Source organism: Rattus norvegicus, chromosome 4 (assembly GCF_021556685.1).
Source record: "Rattus norvegicus strain SHRSP/BbbUtx chromosome 4, alternate assembly SHRSP_T2T, whole genome shotgun sequence".
NCBI lineage: Eukaryota > Metazoa > Chordata > Mammalia > Rodentia > Muridae > Rattus > Rattus norvegicus.
This window is the reverse complement of record NC_141537.1, coordinates 27,271,680-27,290,762: the sequence shown is the minus strand read 5'-3', so window position 1 is coordinate 27,290,762 and position 19,083 is coordinate 27,271,680. Positions and strand designations below refer to the sequence as shown.

The 19,083-nt window shown below is 37.3% G+C and overlaps 1 pseudogene; it reads right to left on the bottom strand.

Annotated features, from left to right (window-relative positions):
• Ranbp1-ps1 (RAN binding protein 1, pseudogene 1) overlaps positions 1 to 19,083 on the bottom strand; it is a 182,204-nt pseudogene that overhangs the window by 137,126 nt on the left and 25,995 nt on the right.

The following is a 19,083-nucleotide window of genomic DNA, read 5'->3' as shown; positions in this document are numbered from 1 at the left end:
AGTTGAGCATGGTAGCCTTTAATCTCAACTATAGGGAGGTGGACACAGGCAAATATCTGTGAGGTCAGCCTATTCTAATAATGAGATTCTGTCTCAAAAACAATGGGGAGAGAAGAATGTAGCAACTCAAGTTAAAAACAAGGAAGAATCTTAAACTTGTATTCATATAATTTTAAGTAACTCTATAAAGATGTGAATCCATAGGGATATTATTCTGGAAAAGGTAAAACAAAAACATGGCAAACAGGTTAATAATTGCAGTGGTTTGATGAAACCATTTTATAACACTATTGGCATATTTGTGGCATTAAACATGCATCAACACCATACGACTTTACGAGATAGGAAGTATTCCTTAATAACAAAAACTATTCATGCAGGATAACAGGAGAGTCGAAAATAGCATACAGATAGTGACAAAAGGAGCTGGCAACAATCAAGCTCACTGAAGAAGAAAATGGTGTTCTCTGAACTCTACATTCATTGAAAATAAAGACAAAGGGACAGAGTATAGTGCTATAACACGGTTACACATCTGAAGCTACTATAATTTGTATTGTACATGGACAGTTAGTAAATGGATAAGAAATTGGATCTTAGTTTCTGCATGTTAAAATGTGAGATCGGACATAAAGGGAGACAGTCAGGATAATTAATTCAGTTATGGGTGAACTGTCAACTTCAGTTTAAATTCATGTTTTACCTAATAAAGATAGATAAAAGGACAATCTATGTGTAAAACTTGGGCTAAACACACAGAATTCCTTGCTTCCTTAATTGATAGAAGAGGCCAGGACATACAAGGAGCAGTGATACACAACTACCAAAATACGTTTTGTAATACTGCACTTCAAAAACTGTACAAGGGCTCTTAGAGCAATATGATTCTAGGACCAGGGTAGGAAATATAAAAGGCAAACCCAGGAGTTACTGTGATGTAGAAAGTAAAAAAAAGGAGGGAGTAATTAAAGGAGGTTTGAAAGAGGAGCAGAGGTTCTGATTCATAAAAAGTCATCAGTGGTACCCAGGAGCCAAGTGAAAGATCCTCCATAGCCAAAGACAGAATCAGTTGACCTATAGATACATTATTACTGGGTTATTATTCGAAAGTGTAAGAAAAAACCTAAGTCCATAGTAGTAAATGTAAATGATTGAATAAGATAAAATGGATATGATTTGCACAGTCAAACAATGTATGTAGCCTACACACCTTCAGGAAGCAAACACGCTCCCCTTTACTCCTTAAGCCAAGGTGGCACACAGCTACATCTAGACAAAACACTTAATATGAAAAGGTAGGGAGTAATGTTGATTGTGGAGATGTCTAAAAGATATAGTCTCAACCAACTTATTAAAATCAACATCAACAATAAAACATATTGTTAGTGCGTGTACCCCTATTGTAGAATGAGAATGCAGGTTACCTTCATGATATTTTGAAGAAATAGAAATCATGCCCATGTATACAAGTACACACAAAATCTCATTTGTGGACATCATCAAATAATACCAGTAAAGCAAGACTGTATAGGAATAGTCAAATCATTGAAAGTCCTCAAAAGTGAGACAAAACAGTGTTGCAGCCACAAGATGCCAAAGGGGGTGGCGGAGTGAAAATCACTACAAAGTGTTTTACAGAATATGATGCTGAAACTGAAAAAAATATCTGAGAGAAAAAAATTAGGAATCTAAGTAACATATGAGCTTTAGTTAACAGTGTATAATGTTGGTTCAATAATTCTGGCAAATACAGCTCACTAAATTGCAATATCAACAATTAGGTTAATGTATAATATATCTCTGTTTTACAAGTCATTACTTTGGAAATTGAAACTACTCTAAATTTTTAATGTATAAGAAAACATATGTACTAGTGAGCTTTACTTGTAGACCATACAGATTTCCCTCTAAACATTTATAACTAATTTATATTCAAGATTCAAATGCAAGTCTCAGTTAAGTATCATTTAAAAGCATTTAAATTAGAATTTGTAGTTAAATTTTGTCTATGGATAGTTTCTATCAAAACATTAACATTTTTCTCTCTGTTCTTACACCCTCCGTTTGTTTTGGTTGTTTTATTTTCTACTAGGTAAGACATTTTGGAAAGCCAATTTCACTTCCAACATGATGAAAATCTCTCTCTCTCTCTCTCTCTCTCTCTCTCTCTCTCTCTCTCTCTCACACACACACACACACACACACACACACACACAGAGAGAGAGACAGAGACAGAGACAGAGACAGAGACAGAAATAGAGAGACAGAGACAGAGTCTGTGTTCTTTTAAATCACAAACTCTTGACACTTTTCTTAACAATCAGCCTGTTTCAGTATGAGACAGCAGAGTGTGATATTATGATACCATTTGTTTAAATAAAAATGAAAATGAAATCAAAATATAAAGACTTGTATTATAATAGATTTGTCATTTTGACAGGATTTTTAAAGTGGACTCTAGAACATGAAGAAATTCTTCACCTGTAAAAGAATTTTGTGAATAGAAAAACATGTTGCTTCAATTTCGGAGTTACCAGTTTGAATCTAATATTCATCTTCCTGACATCGATGCTGTACCATAAATATACACACTGTGTATTTTACATACTATATGATTTCTTACAAAGTTTCATCTTCCAGTGAATACTATCTCTGAGAGTCTGTTCCACTATATCTTTCTTTCTAATTACATATCTTCAGCATTTTTCTTTACTGATTTTAAAAAGATACAAGAAGCCTACACCACCCCAAGTCTACTCCCACACAAGTGGTCCTCATAAGAAATACCTTATATTTGGTGACAGCAGAATAACTCAAGATGCCCCATGGAAGAGATGCGGAAGAGTACTAAATATACTCTGCATGCTATGAGGATGTCAAGGCAGTGGTAGATTGGAGTCAGGGGGTAATGGCTTGTTTCTCATATGTCTGCATCTACAAGTCGGATGTCAGATCATGGGACTAGTATTTTTCCAGGCAAAGATCATATCAGTAGATCAGTGTAAATAAAACATGGGATCCCTTATAAAAGAAATCAGTGACTGAAGGATTTGACATATCCTTCAGGACATTCAAAAGTGTTTCTTCAGCCAGGAGTTTTGTCTGAGACCTTTATCTCTAGCTTTGTAAATTCCTTTGTAACTTCTCCAGCCTATGATCCTCCAGATACAAGTTTCTACTATAAACTTTACTCTAGATCCCAAGGGGCTATGGTTGATCATTTTGTCTTATTTGCTTTATAGTTTAGGGTAGTGCCATTGCCATCCAAAATTTATAGGAAGGGAACCAATACCAAGTCTAGTGGAGGCTTAGAATGCATTTGAAGCAGTCATAAGGATTTAAACTACATGCTATCAATTTGACATATATAGGGTGAGGATTCAACTTTAGCCAGAGATCAAAGGTTCCATTGTTGTACATTATTAGTGATTTTAAGAGCAGTTTCTCAGAAAAGAGCCACTCCTTTGGATGACAGAGGATTACAGTCACAGTATGCTAATTTTCAAGATAAAATTATGTACTCCTTGCTCCACTCCAGACTTTTCTCTGAAATTATGGGCAATGTTCCAATCAAAACAATGTAGTGTGTGACATATGAGTGTAATGAGAACAAAGACCCAATAATACCCATTCATATCTTAATTCCACAAAATGGGTAGCTCCTGACTGGCCACTATATAGTATTTCTACCAAGTCTACTTTTTGACATAAATCCCAGAGCCAAATATATTCATGCTTATTTGCTCAAAACTTTCACAAAAAGTAAATAAATGATATAAAATAATAGGAGGCAAGAATGAAAAAAATGATAACCAGGATTAACAAGCAACCTGCAAACTGCTCCAGGTAGGGAAGCAGTCATACTAAGTGAGATCTTCACATCTTCCACCTCTTCTCCAAATTTAATCCCTCATTCTCATACCAACTCTGTAGCAGACAACCTGCGGCAGCCTCCCTGGATCCTTTCACCCTCCATCTTTAGTGAATCACCACGATCTTCTCCCCTAATCTTCCTTCCCACTCAGACTGCTATGCCAGCCCCAACTCTAAGAGGAATTCCATGGACCCCTCCACCTATGCCTACAAGAGAGGCAAGTGGGAATGTGAAGCAGGTTGATGAGCTTCAGATCTCTACTCTCACTCCTCTTCTCCAAATACAATATCCCAGACCCATCTCAAACTCTGTAGCAAAGTCCTAACATCAATATAAGGATTAAGAAGTCTTAATGGGTAAGAGCTCTTGAAGAGTAAATATGACGTTCTGAATTTGAGTACCCAACATCCGTGTAAAAACAGGTAGATTTGGTCACACAAGTATCTGCAATCCCAGTGCTGTGGGGAGTAAAGACAGAAAAATCACTAAGATTAGAATGCTTCCAGCCTACTTCCAGAGTCAGTGAGAGACTCCATCTCAAAAGAATAATGTAGAGAGTTAACGGAACAGGACATCCACATAGTATGATAACTAAATAAAACAGCAAATATTCGTTTGTGAAATTTTCCATATGTGAAAATCACTTAATTTACCAGGCTTTAAGGCAACTTGCAAAGGAATAATGATAAAATGAATTTTCAAATGATCCTCTTTCCAAGTTATATTAATACAAGCTGCTGGCAGGAGATTTGGAAGAAATATTACTGAACAAAGGCTTTTAATATTTACTTGATAAGTGTATGGATTTATTATCAATAGATAAAGCAAGTAAAATAATATTTTTATAGTGAAGATGGCTCACATGAAACATTTAGTTGGTAGCACATGTAGATATCAGTATAAGAGCTACAGTATGCTAGTATTTCCTGCTGTCCTCTAGTACAGGGCAGGACTGTCATTCAAGGTCAGGTAGTTAAGTATTTGAGAAAGGATGCTAGGCTTTGGCCTCAGTCATCTGTAAACTGTAAGATTGAAAAGGTACTAATCTTGCCTGTGGCATAATCGGCAGTACTTGATGGCAGAGCCCTGTAATCCCATGGTTCAGGAAAATGATGAAGGAATTCCATGAGATTAGTGCCAATCTAGGCTACCCAGTGAGAAAAGGGAGGGGGTGAGAAAGAATGGTAGGACGATGAAAGGAGATGAAGGGTGGTAAAGACAAAAAGAGAAAGGAAGAGAGTGGGAATAAGGAAAGGGAGGACAGATTGGAGAGAGGAAAGAAAAAGAGAGGATGGAGGGAAGGAAGAATAAAAGGAAGGAGAGGGGGAGGGAAGAGAGAGAAAATGAGAGAGAGGAGGAGGAGGAAGAGGAGGAGGAGGAGACACTAGTCACCAACCGTGTGCTTTCATCTCATTATTTATACTTGGGGAACACAAGGCTAATGAGAATATTTGTAAGTGACCTGAAAGGGAAGCAAGCCAAAGCAGACTGCAGAACAGGCTAGAATATTAGGTGTATATTGTCCTGGGGTAAAGATTTCAACTTTGCCTTCTATGCCTACCTAAGCTATTTCAGATTGTAATCATGAATTTAGGACATTTCTATTCACTAAGAGATTAAAAGAATCTAAGAATCCTAGAGCTGCAGTAGCCACAACAAGAACTTTCACTTTAAGAGGACCTAGAACTGAAGAATGAAATGGAATGCAAACAGCGTCAATAATCACATGCCTGGTGTTAAATTAATAGTTAACTCTAAATTCTGACTTTAGAAGTTGCAGTAACAATAGCAAAAGCCAATAATGAAAAGGAGTGTTGCAATAATAAAATCCGTGTCAAGCTCTCCATTTCTGTAGGAAAAGAAAGTGATATAGACAAGTCTTATGTAAGCTTGAAGAGAAAGTACTATTTATCTACTTGCGAATTTAAAGAATGTAATGCTGGCCACTAAAGGCTACAGTCTAAGATGTCCAAACCAGCAGTAGAGATTGCACATGAAAGAAGGGATCCCTAGCTGAACTGGAGGCAAAAAAGCATGAGAGCAACAAGTGCATGAAAAACAGAAGAGGAGATGGGTAAGCACATCTAAAGCACCACAGAGAGTATAGAGACTAATCATAGCCATGAAAGGACAGAAGCTGTTACAGGAGAGAACATCCCTCTCAAGATGAATGAAACTGCCTTGTCTAACTTCCCTCCTGGGGAGGTATTGATATACAGGTGCAACTTCTCAGTTAAATTGTGTCAGCCAAGGGGAAAGGCTGAGGGCTAGAACCCTCAGCGACAACAGAGCTAAAAAGTAACATGAATGCAGTCTTATCCTTGGGGCTATTTAGAGATACATTTATTTTTGAAGGGGTAAAATGGCAAACGATTAATTAAGACCCATTTTTCTCTTTCCGATTACAGGCAACAAAAATGACCCAATTTAAAGTATGAAAGTGAAATGTTGAATGGTAGTTGCTATGCACACGCGCGTGCGCGCGCGCGCGCGCGCACACACACACACACACACACACACATACACACACTTTTCCTTTTGAGTGTTGCTCTAGTTCATTTGTAAGGATTATCCAATAATTACTTTTCTGAGCCCACGTTCAGTGGAGATTTGTAATCACCCACCCATTCTTCGCCTTTCACACCTCAGCTACTGAGTCTGTGGGACTTGCAGTGCTTTTTAATGTTTATACACAGATACACATTAGCTGCCTTTACCCATTAAATGCTATGTTACTTGGAGTTTTAAGCATACATATTTTTATTTCAAGTATAGGGCTTTCTTCATAATGGATGGCTCTTTTCTCTTATAGGGGGAATGATAACAGCATCACCCACACTGGATGTGGGATGTCCACTAGAAAGCCCAGAGCACTGAATGAACTTCTCTCTGATTATAAGCAAGATCTGCTGTCAGGGTGATTTCTTACCATGTCTCCATGTGGGATTGTACCCTGTGGGGATGAGTATACATTAAAATCCCAAGTAATGGGAGCAAGTTTGCCTAGAAATTATGCATGTGTATCGTATAATGTTTCGGCATACCTTAAATTCATCATAACAGGTTTGGGTAGCTTTTCACAATAATTTACTTAGAAAAATATATTCAAAGTTTCACATCCTTGGGTAATGCAATTCATGTCAAGAGAAAGATTACTAATTCCCTTAATGATTCATTTTACGCTCAACCCTACAGAGTACAGGAGTCTAGAAGAGGGTATCATTTGGCAATAAATGTCAAAAACATGTTTTATCTAAATAGCTCAACATACAGCATTGCCAAAATTTAGTTAGAGATAATTTATACCCCTCAGTGACCAGAGTAATCTATGCTTTCCCTCAAATTGCTTTTGTCTATAAAATAAACTCAATTCGTTTGAGCACATGAAGCACGAATGTAAAGCTATACTTCATAAATCTCTGCCACCAAAGATTAAAGTAATCTTTAATTTACAAATGCTGCCACCAGCCTGCAAGCTTTAGGTTGCCAGGGTTAAGAATTGAGTTAGACAACAAATAGCTGATTTTTTCCCCCAAACTTACCAGATAGCAAAGTCAAGGCAAGATTTTTTTAATAAAATAAGAAGAAATACATCATTATTGATCATCCCTAAAGAGCTCATGTGTTCACTAACATGGTTCTAAATTTTTGCTTGTGTGAGCAGGACTGCTTTAATGGAGCACTAGGGAGGAAGCATTTAAGCTATGTCCATAGTTATCTGTCATGGTAACTTCACTTTGTAAATTCCACACTACATCCCCATGTGTGCATTAGGTCAAGAAGCTGCAAAGCACTCCCCAGCTCTTGCTTGTAAAAACACATAGCCAATGGAGTCTCTCATTTGATTGAGTACTGTGTACCAGTCACAATCCCAGGGAGAATAGCAATAAAATTGAATGTTATTCTGTAGTGTCTATTAAATTCATAATTGGCCACCATGTAGTTATGTCAAAGACTCCTTTCTTTCATATAAATGTTACTATTGCCATCTATGAAATCTTTCTCTTTAATTGGCAGTATTTTTATATCAGTAATAAGGAGGCCTTGTGCTATGCAGTTTATAAACATACTTAATTCCCACAACTATTTTGGAAGGCAGATCTTTAATTTCTTTTTACAAAAGGAAAACCAAGTGAGAGACTGGAGAATGGTTCAGTGGGTGAGAGCTCTGGTTGCTCTTCCAGGGGACCAGGATTTTATTCCCCGTACTCACGTGGGATTTCACAATAGTCTGCAATTTCAGTCTAGGGAATATGATGCCTTCTTCTGGCTTCTAGGGCACCAGCCATACATGTGGCAGCTTGTATACACATGCAAGCAAGTAGGCATTCATAAAAATAAGAAGAAATCAATTGAGAAAGAAAACCAACAGTTTTTTCTCTAATATCACAAAGTAAGGTAAATATAAAAAATCTGAAACCCCAGGGTAACACTGTCCTAGCACACACAACTAAGAAATGTTCAAGAACATCTTCATTATTAGACTTCAGCTTTAAAAATAATTTAAGGTTTGCATGGTGGGGAGACCAGAAAGTACAGAGAAAGCCCCCATTACACTATCCCATTTCTCATGAAAAAAAAAACTCATTTGTCACAGGGGCTAATACATTATTTTATGTAACACCTAAATTCCAACATTAGAGCTCGTCCTGTTTGGTACACTTACGTGTGTCGTTGGCATAACGTAATACACCCTACCCACCTGGCAATTTGTTGAAATCCTAACTTTACTTGGATGAACCTGAAGTTTCAATTTCTTAAAATAAATTTTCAGTATTTTTTCTACACTTCTTTCCTACGATCCCCATAACAAAGGGTCCCACATTGTAAGGGCTTAGAGCAATAGAAACTCACCGTCTCATTGTTCTGGAAGCTAAACTTCTGAAGTCAAGATGCTAGTAAAAAGTACAGCTCATATGGCTGTAAGGGAGAATCACCCTCTGGCTTCTGGTGAAGTGCTGGCTGTCCTTGGGTTCTTTGGTTTGTACACTCCAGCCTTAGCCTTCATCTTCACTTGGCATTCTCACTTGTGTAATGCATTGCCTTTTCTCTGAGGATTTTAGTATATGCATAAATTCTCTTCTATAAAAGCAAAAATCATTTTGGATTAGGACCAATCGTAATGACCTCATTCGAAAATTTTATAATTTTGTATATTAGATAATCAGCCACCAGTTCTGTGACTTGTCCTAGTTTCATGTTTTAAGATATGTGTATGAGAGTTTGGTTTGCATGGATGAAGGTGCACCACATGTGTGCTATACTTTCAGGAGCCAGAAGACCGTAGAGGATTTCTTGGTACTGGAGTTAGAGAGGGTTCTGAGCTAATACATGGGTGCTGATCCTGGGTCCTATGCAAGAGCAGCAAGTCCTCTAAACTGCGGAACCATCTGTGACTCTTTTTTTTCTTTTCTTTTTTTCGGAGCTGGGGACTGAACCCAGGGCCTTGTGCTTGCTAGGCAAGCGCTCTACCACTGAGCTAAATCCCCAACCCATCTGTGACTCTTAACACAGAATAAGATATTTATTTTAGTAGGGAAGGTCCAATTGATCTTTTTATTTTCTTCTTTGGTAACATTTTTAATTTGTATCTAAAACTTCATCACCAAGCCTTATAGAAACATGGTTTTCTTAGACATTTAGAGCTGGGATGTGTTTTGAATTCATTTTTGACAAAGATAAATAAGTGGTCTAAATCCAGATTCCTTCAAAGCACTTCAGAGTGAATAACAACTGCCCAGCATCGTTTTATGAGAGCGTTGTTTCTCCACTGAATTTCTTCACTCATTTATCAAAGACAAGTTGTTTTATTTCTGTCAGCAGGGGATGTTTCTGAGTTCTCTGTTCTCTTGACCTATTCGTCCATTCTTTTACCAGTACCACACCATTTTGATTACAATAGCTGTGGAATAAGCATTTAGCTCAAGCATGCCAACCTTTCTATTTTATTTTTGTCAGTATATTACTTTGGATAGTCTGAGTCTTTTGTATTTCCATATCAACTCTTAAATCGGTGCCATTATTCACAAAGCACTTGACTGAGAGGCAGATTCAAAAGGTATCTTAAAAATACTGGGATTTTTTTTTATACACAGACTACCCATTTTCTCAGACTGGTTTTGATTTCTTTAGTTAGATCTCTATAGGTATTTTTTTCATATAGGTCTCGCATTACAATTGTAGTTTGCTACATATTTACATATTTCATTTTGTAGATATTTGTATATTTTAAATTTTTAAATAAATGCCTTTATTTCAAAAGCAGCTATTCATAGTAGGTGTCTAGGAATCAGTTACCTTTGTTTATGAACCTTGTGTCTACTAACTTTGCTATAATCAGGAACTAGTCCCAGAGACTACTTGATTCTTTGACATTTTCCATACCGTCAGTGATCTCTATGTAGCAGAATTTTTTTTCCTGTTCCAGAGACTTTATTTCTTTTTGTTATTTCTGCAGTAGCCATGGTTTAAACACCGTGTTGATTAATATGAAATAACATCGCTACCATTTTCCTGATGTTAGGTAGAAAGTCACTTGTTTCTCAGTGCTGAATATAATCACCTGAATCCAGCATGGCTTGGATCCCAAAACCCTGATTAGGAGCAGCAGAGGAATGGATAAGATGCATGGGACAGCACAAACTACTGTAAAACTGGAGGCTCAACATGTGTATTAAGTAAAGCAGAAGGAGGAGAGGGTAGCTAATCTCAGTAGATCTCTGTAGATGATCAGTATCGGGCTGCAAACAACCTAGAGGAGGACACTGTAGTTGCTAGATTTTGCACACATTGCCGACATTCATGCTTGCACCACAGGAAAACATTGTCATCCCTCTAAGCATCACAATGTGCAGGTAAGGAGGTTTGCGGCTTTGCAGGAATTTCCACGGATCTGAGACACTGATCCGTAAAAGTCTGTGACCGTGCCAACAATATACATTCAATCAGGATTTCAACTACTCTTTAAACATGTAGTCAAGCCTTCTTTGGCTCCCCACTTAGGATGCTAGTAAAATTGTCAAGTAAATTTTCTTTATCAAATTAAAGAGATTCTCTATATGCCTAGTTTTTGTGGTTCGGTTTGTTTGTTTGAATATCTATGTGTGTGATATTCATCTATGTGTGTAGATGTTTATAAGTATGTATTTGCACATACGTGTGTGTGTGTGTGTGTGTGTGTGTGTGTACATGGAAGCCAGAGCTTGACATCTTGCGTCTTTCTTGATTACTCTCCACTCTATTTGATGAGGCAGAATCTCTGACCCAGCCTGGATCTCATGAATTGCTCCAGTTCAGCTGGCCAGCTTGCTACAGAAATGGCCTGTCTCCACTTATTACAGTATTAAGTTACAATCAGGTCACTACACCGGCCCAGGCTTTACATTGGTCCTGGAAATTCAAACTCCAGTCCCAGTGCTTTCATGGCAAATACTTTGTGTACTCATTCATCTCTGCAGCCCTTGTAGTATTTAAATCTTTTATGTAGTCATATGATTTTTTCTTCCTTAGAATATATGGGTTACATGAATTGACTTGTTTGTTTAACTAGACTTGCATATCTAAAAATAATAATTTCTCAGATATGGTATATAATTATTTTATAAATTGAATTTTATTTGATAATATTTTGTTAAATATTTTTTAAAGATGCTGATATTCACAAGATATAAGTCTTTAGTTTTCTTTCTTGTAAAAATTTGAGTGGTGCAGGATTCCGTGTGGAAGGACAGGGACATCAACATACCCACATTTTCAACCTAAAAATTAGTCCTGTCTAAAAGAAACTCAGGGTTAGAGCAGAGACTGAAGGAAAGGCCAACCAATAACCAGCTTAACTCAAACCCTATCCCATAGATAAACACCAATCCCTGACATTATTGATGACACTTGGTTATGCTTGCAGCCAGGAACCTAGCATAACTGTTTTCTGAGAGGCTCCCCCAAGAGCAGACTGAAATAGAAGCAGGTACCCACAGTCAAACATTAGACAGAGGTCAGGGACAGAGTTGGGGGAAGGATTGAAGGCCTAGAAGTAGCTAAGAATTCCACAGGAAGACCAACAGACTAAAACATAGACATCTAGGAGCTGTCAGAATTTTAGTCACCTATCAAAAAACATACATGGACTAGAATGTGTGCCTCCCATGCCCCACCTCCAGCACATATGCAGCAGACAGGCAGCTCTGTCTTAATGGCTGCCTTGTCTGGCCTCAGTGGGAGAAGATGTGCCTAACCTGGCAGAAACTTGATGTACTGGTATGGAGGAATACCCAGGGGGTCACACTCTCTATGGGAGAAGGAAAGAGGATGAGGGGAGACCAGGAGAGGGAGCAGCATTTGGGATGTAAACAAATACATGAATTAATTTTTTAAAAAGTGCCTGGTTTTGATAATGCAATAGAGTTTGAAACCACAGCCTGACTCCAGAACCTATCCTATTATCATCCATATTGTGTTGCCAGGATACTTTCAACACTTAAGCTTCTTTAATGAACTACTAATGTTAGATGTTGTCATACACATTGCTAATTTAGACCAAAATAAGCAAATTGTCTTCATTTATATAATGAGTGTAGTAAGTCTTCTCCTTGTAATATTTTGGGAAAATAAACTAGGTATGGATTACAAAATGCCATTACAGTACTTAACAATGGCACAGACACATAATATGTTCTGAAGGCAACAGTCAAGTCACAACTGAGTTTACTTATATTCCAAAAAATATCTAAGATATACGCTTCTAACAACAGACAACAGCAGACTAGATATTCTTGATATTCAACAAGTATCTTCAATTGAATATGTAATATTTTAAACAATGTCCCTACGTTTTGCTTTCTTTTTATTACAGCTAAAATCGTGTTGTATTTTCAGATGGTGATACCCAAAATAAAACTAAAATCATGTTTAAAATATTATAATAATAAAAGTAATTACTTTGATCTACTAGCTGGGCTACCTTGTCTGGCCTCAAGAGAGGGAGCCTCAAAGAGTCTTGAAATGCCAAGGTGTTGGTAGAGAGCGATACCTAGGTGTCCCCAACTCACTCAAAGGATAAGGGGAGAATGGGGGAATGATTTTGGGAGAAATGACCAGGGCGTGGAGGGAGTGAATGGTATGTAAAATGAACAAGTAAAAAAATAAAAAATGGTCACATTTTCATAATGTAAGACATACACATGAATTTCACCCATGCTCTTAAATCTCAAATAAGCTATAACATTCTTGCCAACTGGACAGAAGTGCCATTTAGGATGTTTCATTCTGCCATATTAACCATCCAGAAAATATGTATTTTTAGATTATCTCACTAAGATTGCTACAGGGCATAGAAAATTTGCAAGTGCCATAGATAAAAATACTGCTTTCTGAGTGATCACACCATAATACATTCATAATAGCATTCATGATTACTAAAACCAATATATGGTTCTGTTTACTGAAACATGGGATCTCAACTCTAGAGACCCACTTTACTCTTTTGTAGAGATGCAAAGCATCATATCAACTTAAGGCTATATTCCTACTTTATTATACAAGAAAACATCTTACTCATGGACCTGCTTTTAACCTCACACTCTGTGAATTGAGCAGAAGAAATACTTGAGAAACAGTTACTCGCCTGTGTCCACCCTGCAATCCATTGCAACCCAAGAACTAAGAGTGTTTCCCACATTTTCAAAACTTTAAGGCAGAATATGAGTTACAAATTGTGCCTAGCACATTATGCCTGGATCTGATGGGAAAAAATATCTGCCAACCGTACTTTAAAGAGGCCCTAAGTGGTAAAACTTTCTATAATGTTAAAAGTGCCCTGTACCTTTCCTTTCCAATAGGGTAGTCACAAAGCAAATGCAAATACAGAATAGTTAAAACATGATGTGTACAAATGAGGAAGTATATTTCTTTAATTTCATTTGTTTATGTGTAAGAGTGTTTTCCTTATGCCACATGCATGCCTGGTGCCTGCAAAGGCCAAATGGGGATATCAGATTCCCTGTAACGTAGTTAGAAATAATTGTGAGTCTACATGTGAGTGCTAGGAATCAAACCTGGATCCTTTGGGAAAATAGTCAGTGCTTTTCATTACTGAGTCATCTTTCTAACCATAAAAATAGATTTTTTAAAGCATTATTTATTTTATGTATATGAGTACACTGTTGCTGTCTTCAGACACAGCAGAAGAGGGCATCAGATCCCATTACAGATGGTTGTGAGCCACCATGTGGTTGCTGGGAATTGAACTCGGACCTCTGGAAGAGCAGTCAGTGCTCTTAACCACTGAGCCATCTCACCAGCCCCCCAAAATAGATTTTTAAGGGGATAAGAAATAGTTTATTCTGGAGCCACATAGGACAGAAGTGCAAATTCTTATTATTCAAAATCCATGTTCCACTGTGGTATAACTTTGGTAAAATTTTACAGTAAAAGAGCAAAGAAAGTTGTAAAACTTTCAAACTTACAATGTGATGTTTGTCCAACATAGAGTACTGTTAATAATATTCTTGGAAAGAACTCTACCTTACACAAGGCTCAGAGCCTAATTACAATTTATATTATGCTATCTTTAGTCCCCTTAATGGTCACTCCTTAACCACCCCATTATCTGATCCAATATCCTCATGATGAGGAGGTAAAACCTTTTGGATTTATTAACTGACAACAGCTCCTGCCCATTGGAAGGCTAAGAATAACATCAGATAGCATCTGAGGCTCCACAGCACAGATTGTTTTCCATGTTACTTTAACTCAGAGATTTAATGGTTTTATAAATGCACTAGAAACATACTGAAACATAATTTCATTTATTTGAAAAGAGTATAGCCACTGTATTTATTAAGTTCAACACCGGGCAGAGCAGTTCTCATGCGTTACTACAGTAGCTCTGAACTATTACACGCCATCAACAATGCTACCCGACTTCTCTTCATCTATTTGGTTAGTCTAACTCCTCCAAACATTTCCTTTCCTTTCATCTCTTAGTTCTTCAAATTTCACCTCATTCATTTCTTCCAAATATGTCTTCTACACCATGCTATCCCATTTGTCTTGTATTCTAGTAGAAAAGTAGACATAAGAACTCCCGAGAGCATACTCAAGGGAAAAAATGTGCTTCAACAGCATAATGGTGATGATGGTTATATTTTATTTTATTTTATTTTAGGCAGAAGGTTATTACTTGATTGACGTATACAGACCCCAAACAGTCCATAATGTATTACAGGTTAACCACTACTTACATATTTGTGAAAATCTGAGTTCCCAATACCACTTTTAAAATTTAAGACAAAGTCTTTAATAAGTCATATATAGCTTAATACTAAAAAATGTAATAGTTAAAATTTCTATTATCTTTGAGGCAATCTATGTTGATTTTCTTATTAATTTGAAGGGAAAATATTGTTGCAAAAAGAATAAAAATATTTTTAAAAGAAAAAATAAGAGGAGGAGGTTGGGAGAGTGAGGAGGAAAAGGAGAAGCAGGAATTATTTCTCTGATTTAAATTTGAATATAATGAACCTTCCTGCTACCAAGGATTTCAGCTGATGGTGACAAAAGATGTTGACAGGCTAACCATGAAGACACTGTTGAGCAGAGAGACAAAAAAAAAGCCTTACTGGGAAGTAAATCGGACACAATAACTAAAGCATCAATTACATAAGTTAACAGTATTGTCTAACTCCTCATGTCTCTGATGTTGGCTTGGACTACATACACTGCTCTGTGAGCCATGCAGTATCAGAAATCAAATACTTTCCTGTCTTCCTCCTTCAGAGTTAAGAAGGATTTCCTCTTCCAGGAAATCTTCTTTGACCTTCACAAGGAAAACTGGTCTTTCCATTTCTAAATAACACTTGGTGTGTTAATTGCACTACAGAACATCACATTCTATTAAAGTTGTCTGAAGAGTAGACACATTCCCCTAAGACATGAAAGTTTATAACTTCCACATTTCAGTGGGTCATTAATACTCTATGATTTTTCAACCCATGAAGTTTATCATAGCAAAAAATGAAAGTATTTTAATCAAATGTGGTTAAGAATTTGTAATCCCCGCCAATATTTGAATCCTAATTTTAGTCAGACGATTTAATGAGTTAGGTTCTTTTGTAAAGATGTCTTGAGATAATATCAAAACACTGAAGCGTTTGCTTTACAGAGCATGTTAAGTCATCTTTTGTTACACATTTAAAAATTTAAACTTTTTAGTGAAGCAGCAGAATACATTAAATATAATCTTTAGGATACAAATGCTTTAGTAATGTTTCTTATTTATTTTATTTATTTTTCTTGTTTATTTGTTTGTTTGCTTGCTTGTTTTTCAAGACAGACTTTTTCTCTGTTGCCCTGGCTGTCCTAGAACTCTCTGTATAGACCAGGTTGGCTTTTAACTCAGAGATCCACCTGACTCTGTTTCCCAAGTGCTGGGATTGAAGCTTGTGCCACCACTGCATGTTTTGTTTCTTTTGTTTTTATTTTGTAAGTGATAGAAGTAGAAATATTCATTCTGTAGTTTGAATCAGGGAAAAATTTGCTTGGGTTACATGGCAACTTTTCATACACAACCAGAGCATGTCAAATACAGAGGCGAATGCTAGCAGCAAACCATTGATCTGAGAACGGGACCCCCTGTTGGAGGAATTAGAGAAAGGATTGAAAGAGCTGAAGGGACTCGCGATGGCATAAGAACAACAATTCCAACCAACCAGACCTTCCAGGAACTAAACCACTACACAAAGACTATACATGGACTGACCCATGGCTCCAACTGCATAGGTAGAAGAAGATGCCTTGTTAGGGCACCAGTGGAAGGAGAAGTCCTTGGTCATGCCAAGGCTTGACCCCATTGTAGGGGAATGTCAGGGGGTAGGAAGAGGGGTTGGATGAGAAGGAGAATACCCTTATTGAAGAAGGGGAGGAGGGATGGGATGGGGACTTATGTCTGGGAAACCGAGAATACATAGGTTTAGAATTGTTAGGATAAGGATAAGAAGATAAGAGAATTAAAAGGATGGTGTAGAAGCATATGAAAAGTTAGCACTCTGTTGTTCTAGCACTTTGAAGAATTGGAGGGGATAATGCTTGTAAAGATATTAGAGAGAGCTAAGTGCTTTGCTTACATAAATTCAAAACTTTGTAAGGAATCATTTTAATTTTGGTAGTCTGTTACTTTCTATTTTAACATAAAAATAGTCACCAAACACTGCTGTCTGCTGTACCAGGAAACCAGGAGAGCTGTGCCCAGCTCCCTGTGAAGAACAGGCTGTGTAAACCTATAAGGAAATGTGCTTTGGCTTTGAGTTTAGTTCTGCTCTGAGGAAATGGTGGCTGGGATTGTTGATCTGGGGTTTACAGAATTTATGTAAATCTAAGAACTTTTGATGATTATTACACTGAATAAAGCTTTGATGTAGCTTTAGTAAATAAAAGACTAGGTTAAGGATCTCTCTGGTTATTAAACTGAAGAACAATTAAGCTAAAGAATTAAGCTGCAGAATTATTAAGCTGAAGTGGAAGAATGTAGAATACTGAGAATCAATCGTCTGGGAACAGAGAGAGTACCTGAACCAGCAGCTTGTATCCTACTGAGTGGAGTCATTATGGAGTCAGCAGTTCCCAATCCTGCCTTCTCGGGACACTCCCCACACTGAGGCGGGACCTCAGCAATGTTCTTTTTCTCATTACCTTCAAAATCAGTCGTGTTCTTCTCAGCCTGAAACGTGACAAATTTTAGTATGAAAAGAACTGGGGATGGGAGGGGAATAAAACCTGGGGTGGATGGGGGGGGGACGAACTGGGGAAAGAAGGAGACCACATTGAAAACACCTTCCAACGCGCTTACATTTTGTGATGCATCTTAGCTCCTCATGCCCATGTTTCACATCAAAATTCTCTGTGTAACCCACGCATATTATGGCTACAAACTTAAACTCAGAATTGGAGTTTCTGTGTTTTGATCTGCAAATCTTTCAATTCAGGGAGTGTTAGCTTTTTTTTTTAAAGATTTGTTTATTTATTATATATAAGTACACTGTAGCTGTCTTCAGATACACCAGAAGAGGGCATCGGATCTCTTTACAGATGGTTGTGAGTCACCATGTGGTTGCTGGGAATTGAACTCATGACCTCTGGAAGAGCAGTCGGGTGCTCTTAACCGCTGAGCCATCTCTCCAGCCCGAGTGTTAGCTTTTTTACCAGCACAATTGCCCTCTGAATATATGGTACCCCCCAAAAAGACTCCTATGTTAAAGACTCAGCTGACAGGTCACAGGGGAAGTGCTTTGTACCCCATTTTGGAAAAGTGATGGGATCCTGTGAAGTCTGACTTAACCCCAGACTCATGACATGTTTGGGAGGTGTGTCCTGGAATGTTACTTTGGTATTCAGTCATTCCTGTTCCTTCACCAGTGTCAGGTGAGTGACAAGAATAGTCTTTTAAGGGGCGTGGAGTCTTCCTTCAAGATGTCTGCCTCTGGGTTGTCTGGTTGGTCTGGTTGTTCTTCCTATGGGAGCACCCTCATAGAAGCAGGGGGAGGGGAGGGAAAGTAGGGAAAGGGGATAACATTTGAAATGTAAATAAAAAATGTCCAATAAAAACAAAAGATATCTGCATGTCCGTCTCAACTCAGGCCTACAGAAATGAAGGCAGTCAACCAGAGAGAAACACATCTAGGACCAAAAACCAAAGCAAATCATTCCTTATTTGAATTGTTGTAGTCATTTAGCACTCTGATAAAACAATAGCATAGTATTTGTTTCTCTTGGAGCTGTTTCTGAACTGGATGTTAGTCTATTTTCAATGCATTTCTTTGCTAAGCAATAATATAAAATGGATAATAAATAAATGCTGACAACAACATTCAATAAATTTTAAGCAGTTGTCAAATTCTCTCTTAAGGAAGCTTCTCTGGGGGTAAATTTTAAAAAGCACCATAAGATATGTAAAATTATTTCTATCTGGCAAAAAATGACTGACAAAAAATAAAGTACAATTTTGACTCTCGAACATTAAAAGCAACTTCCTGCACACTCTTTAAAATAAGTTTATTAAGAATTGTGAATGAATGGGAAAATGAGGTTTGATTCATGTGAATATTTAATAACTCTCTGGGTTTTTTTTTTCACTAGAAATGCTATTTATTTAATCGATGGAAATTTTACTTGTAGAAAATAATTCTCCCACTTAAATTCAGCCATATTTGGGGCTG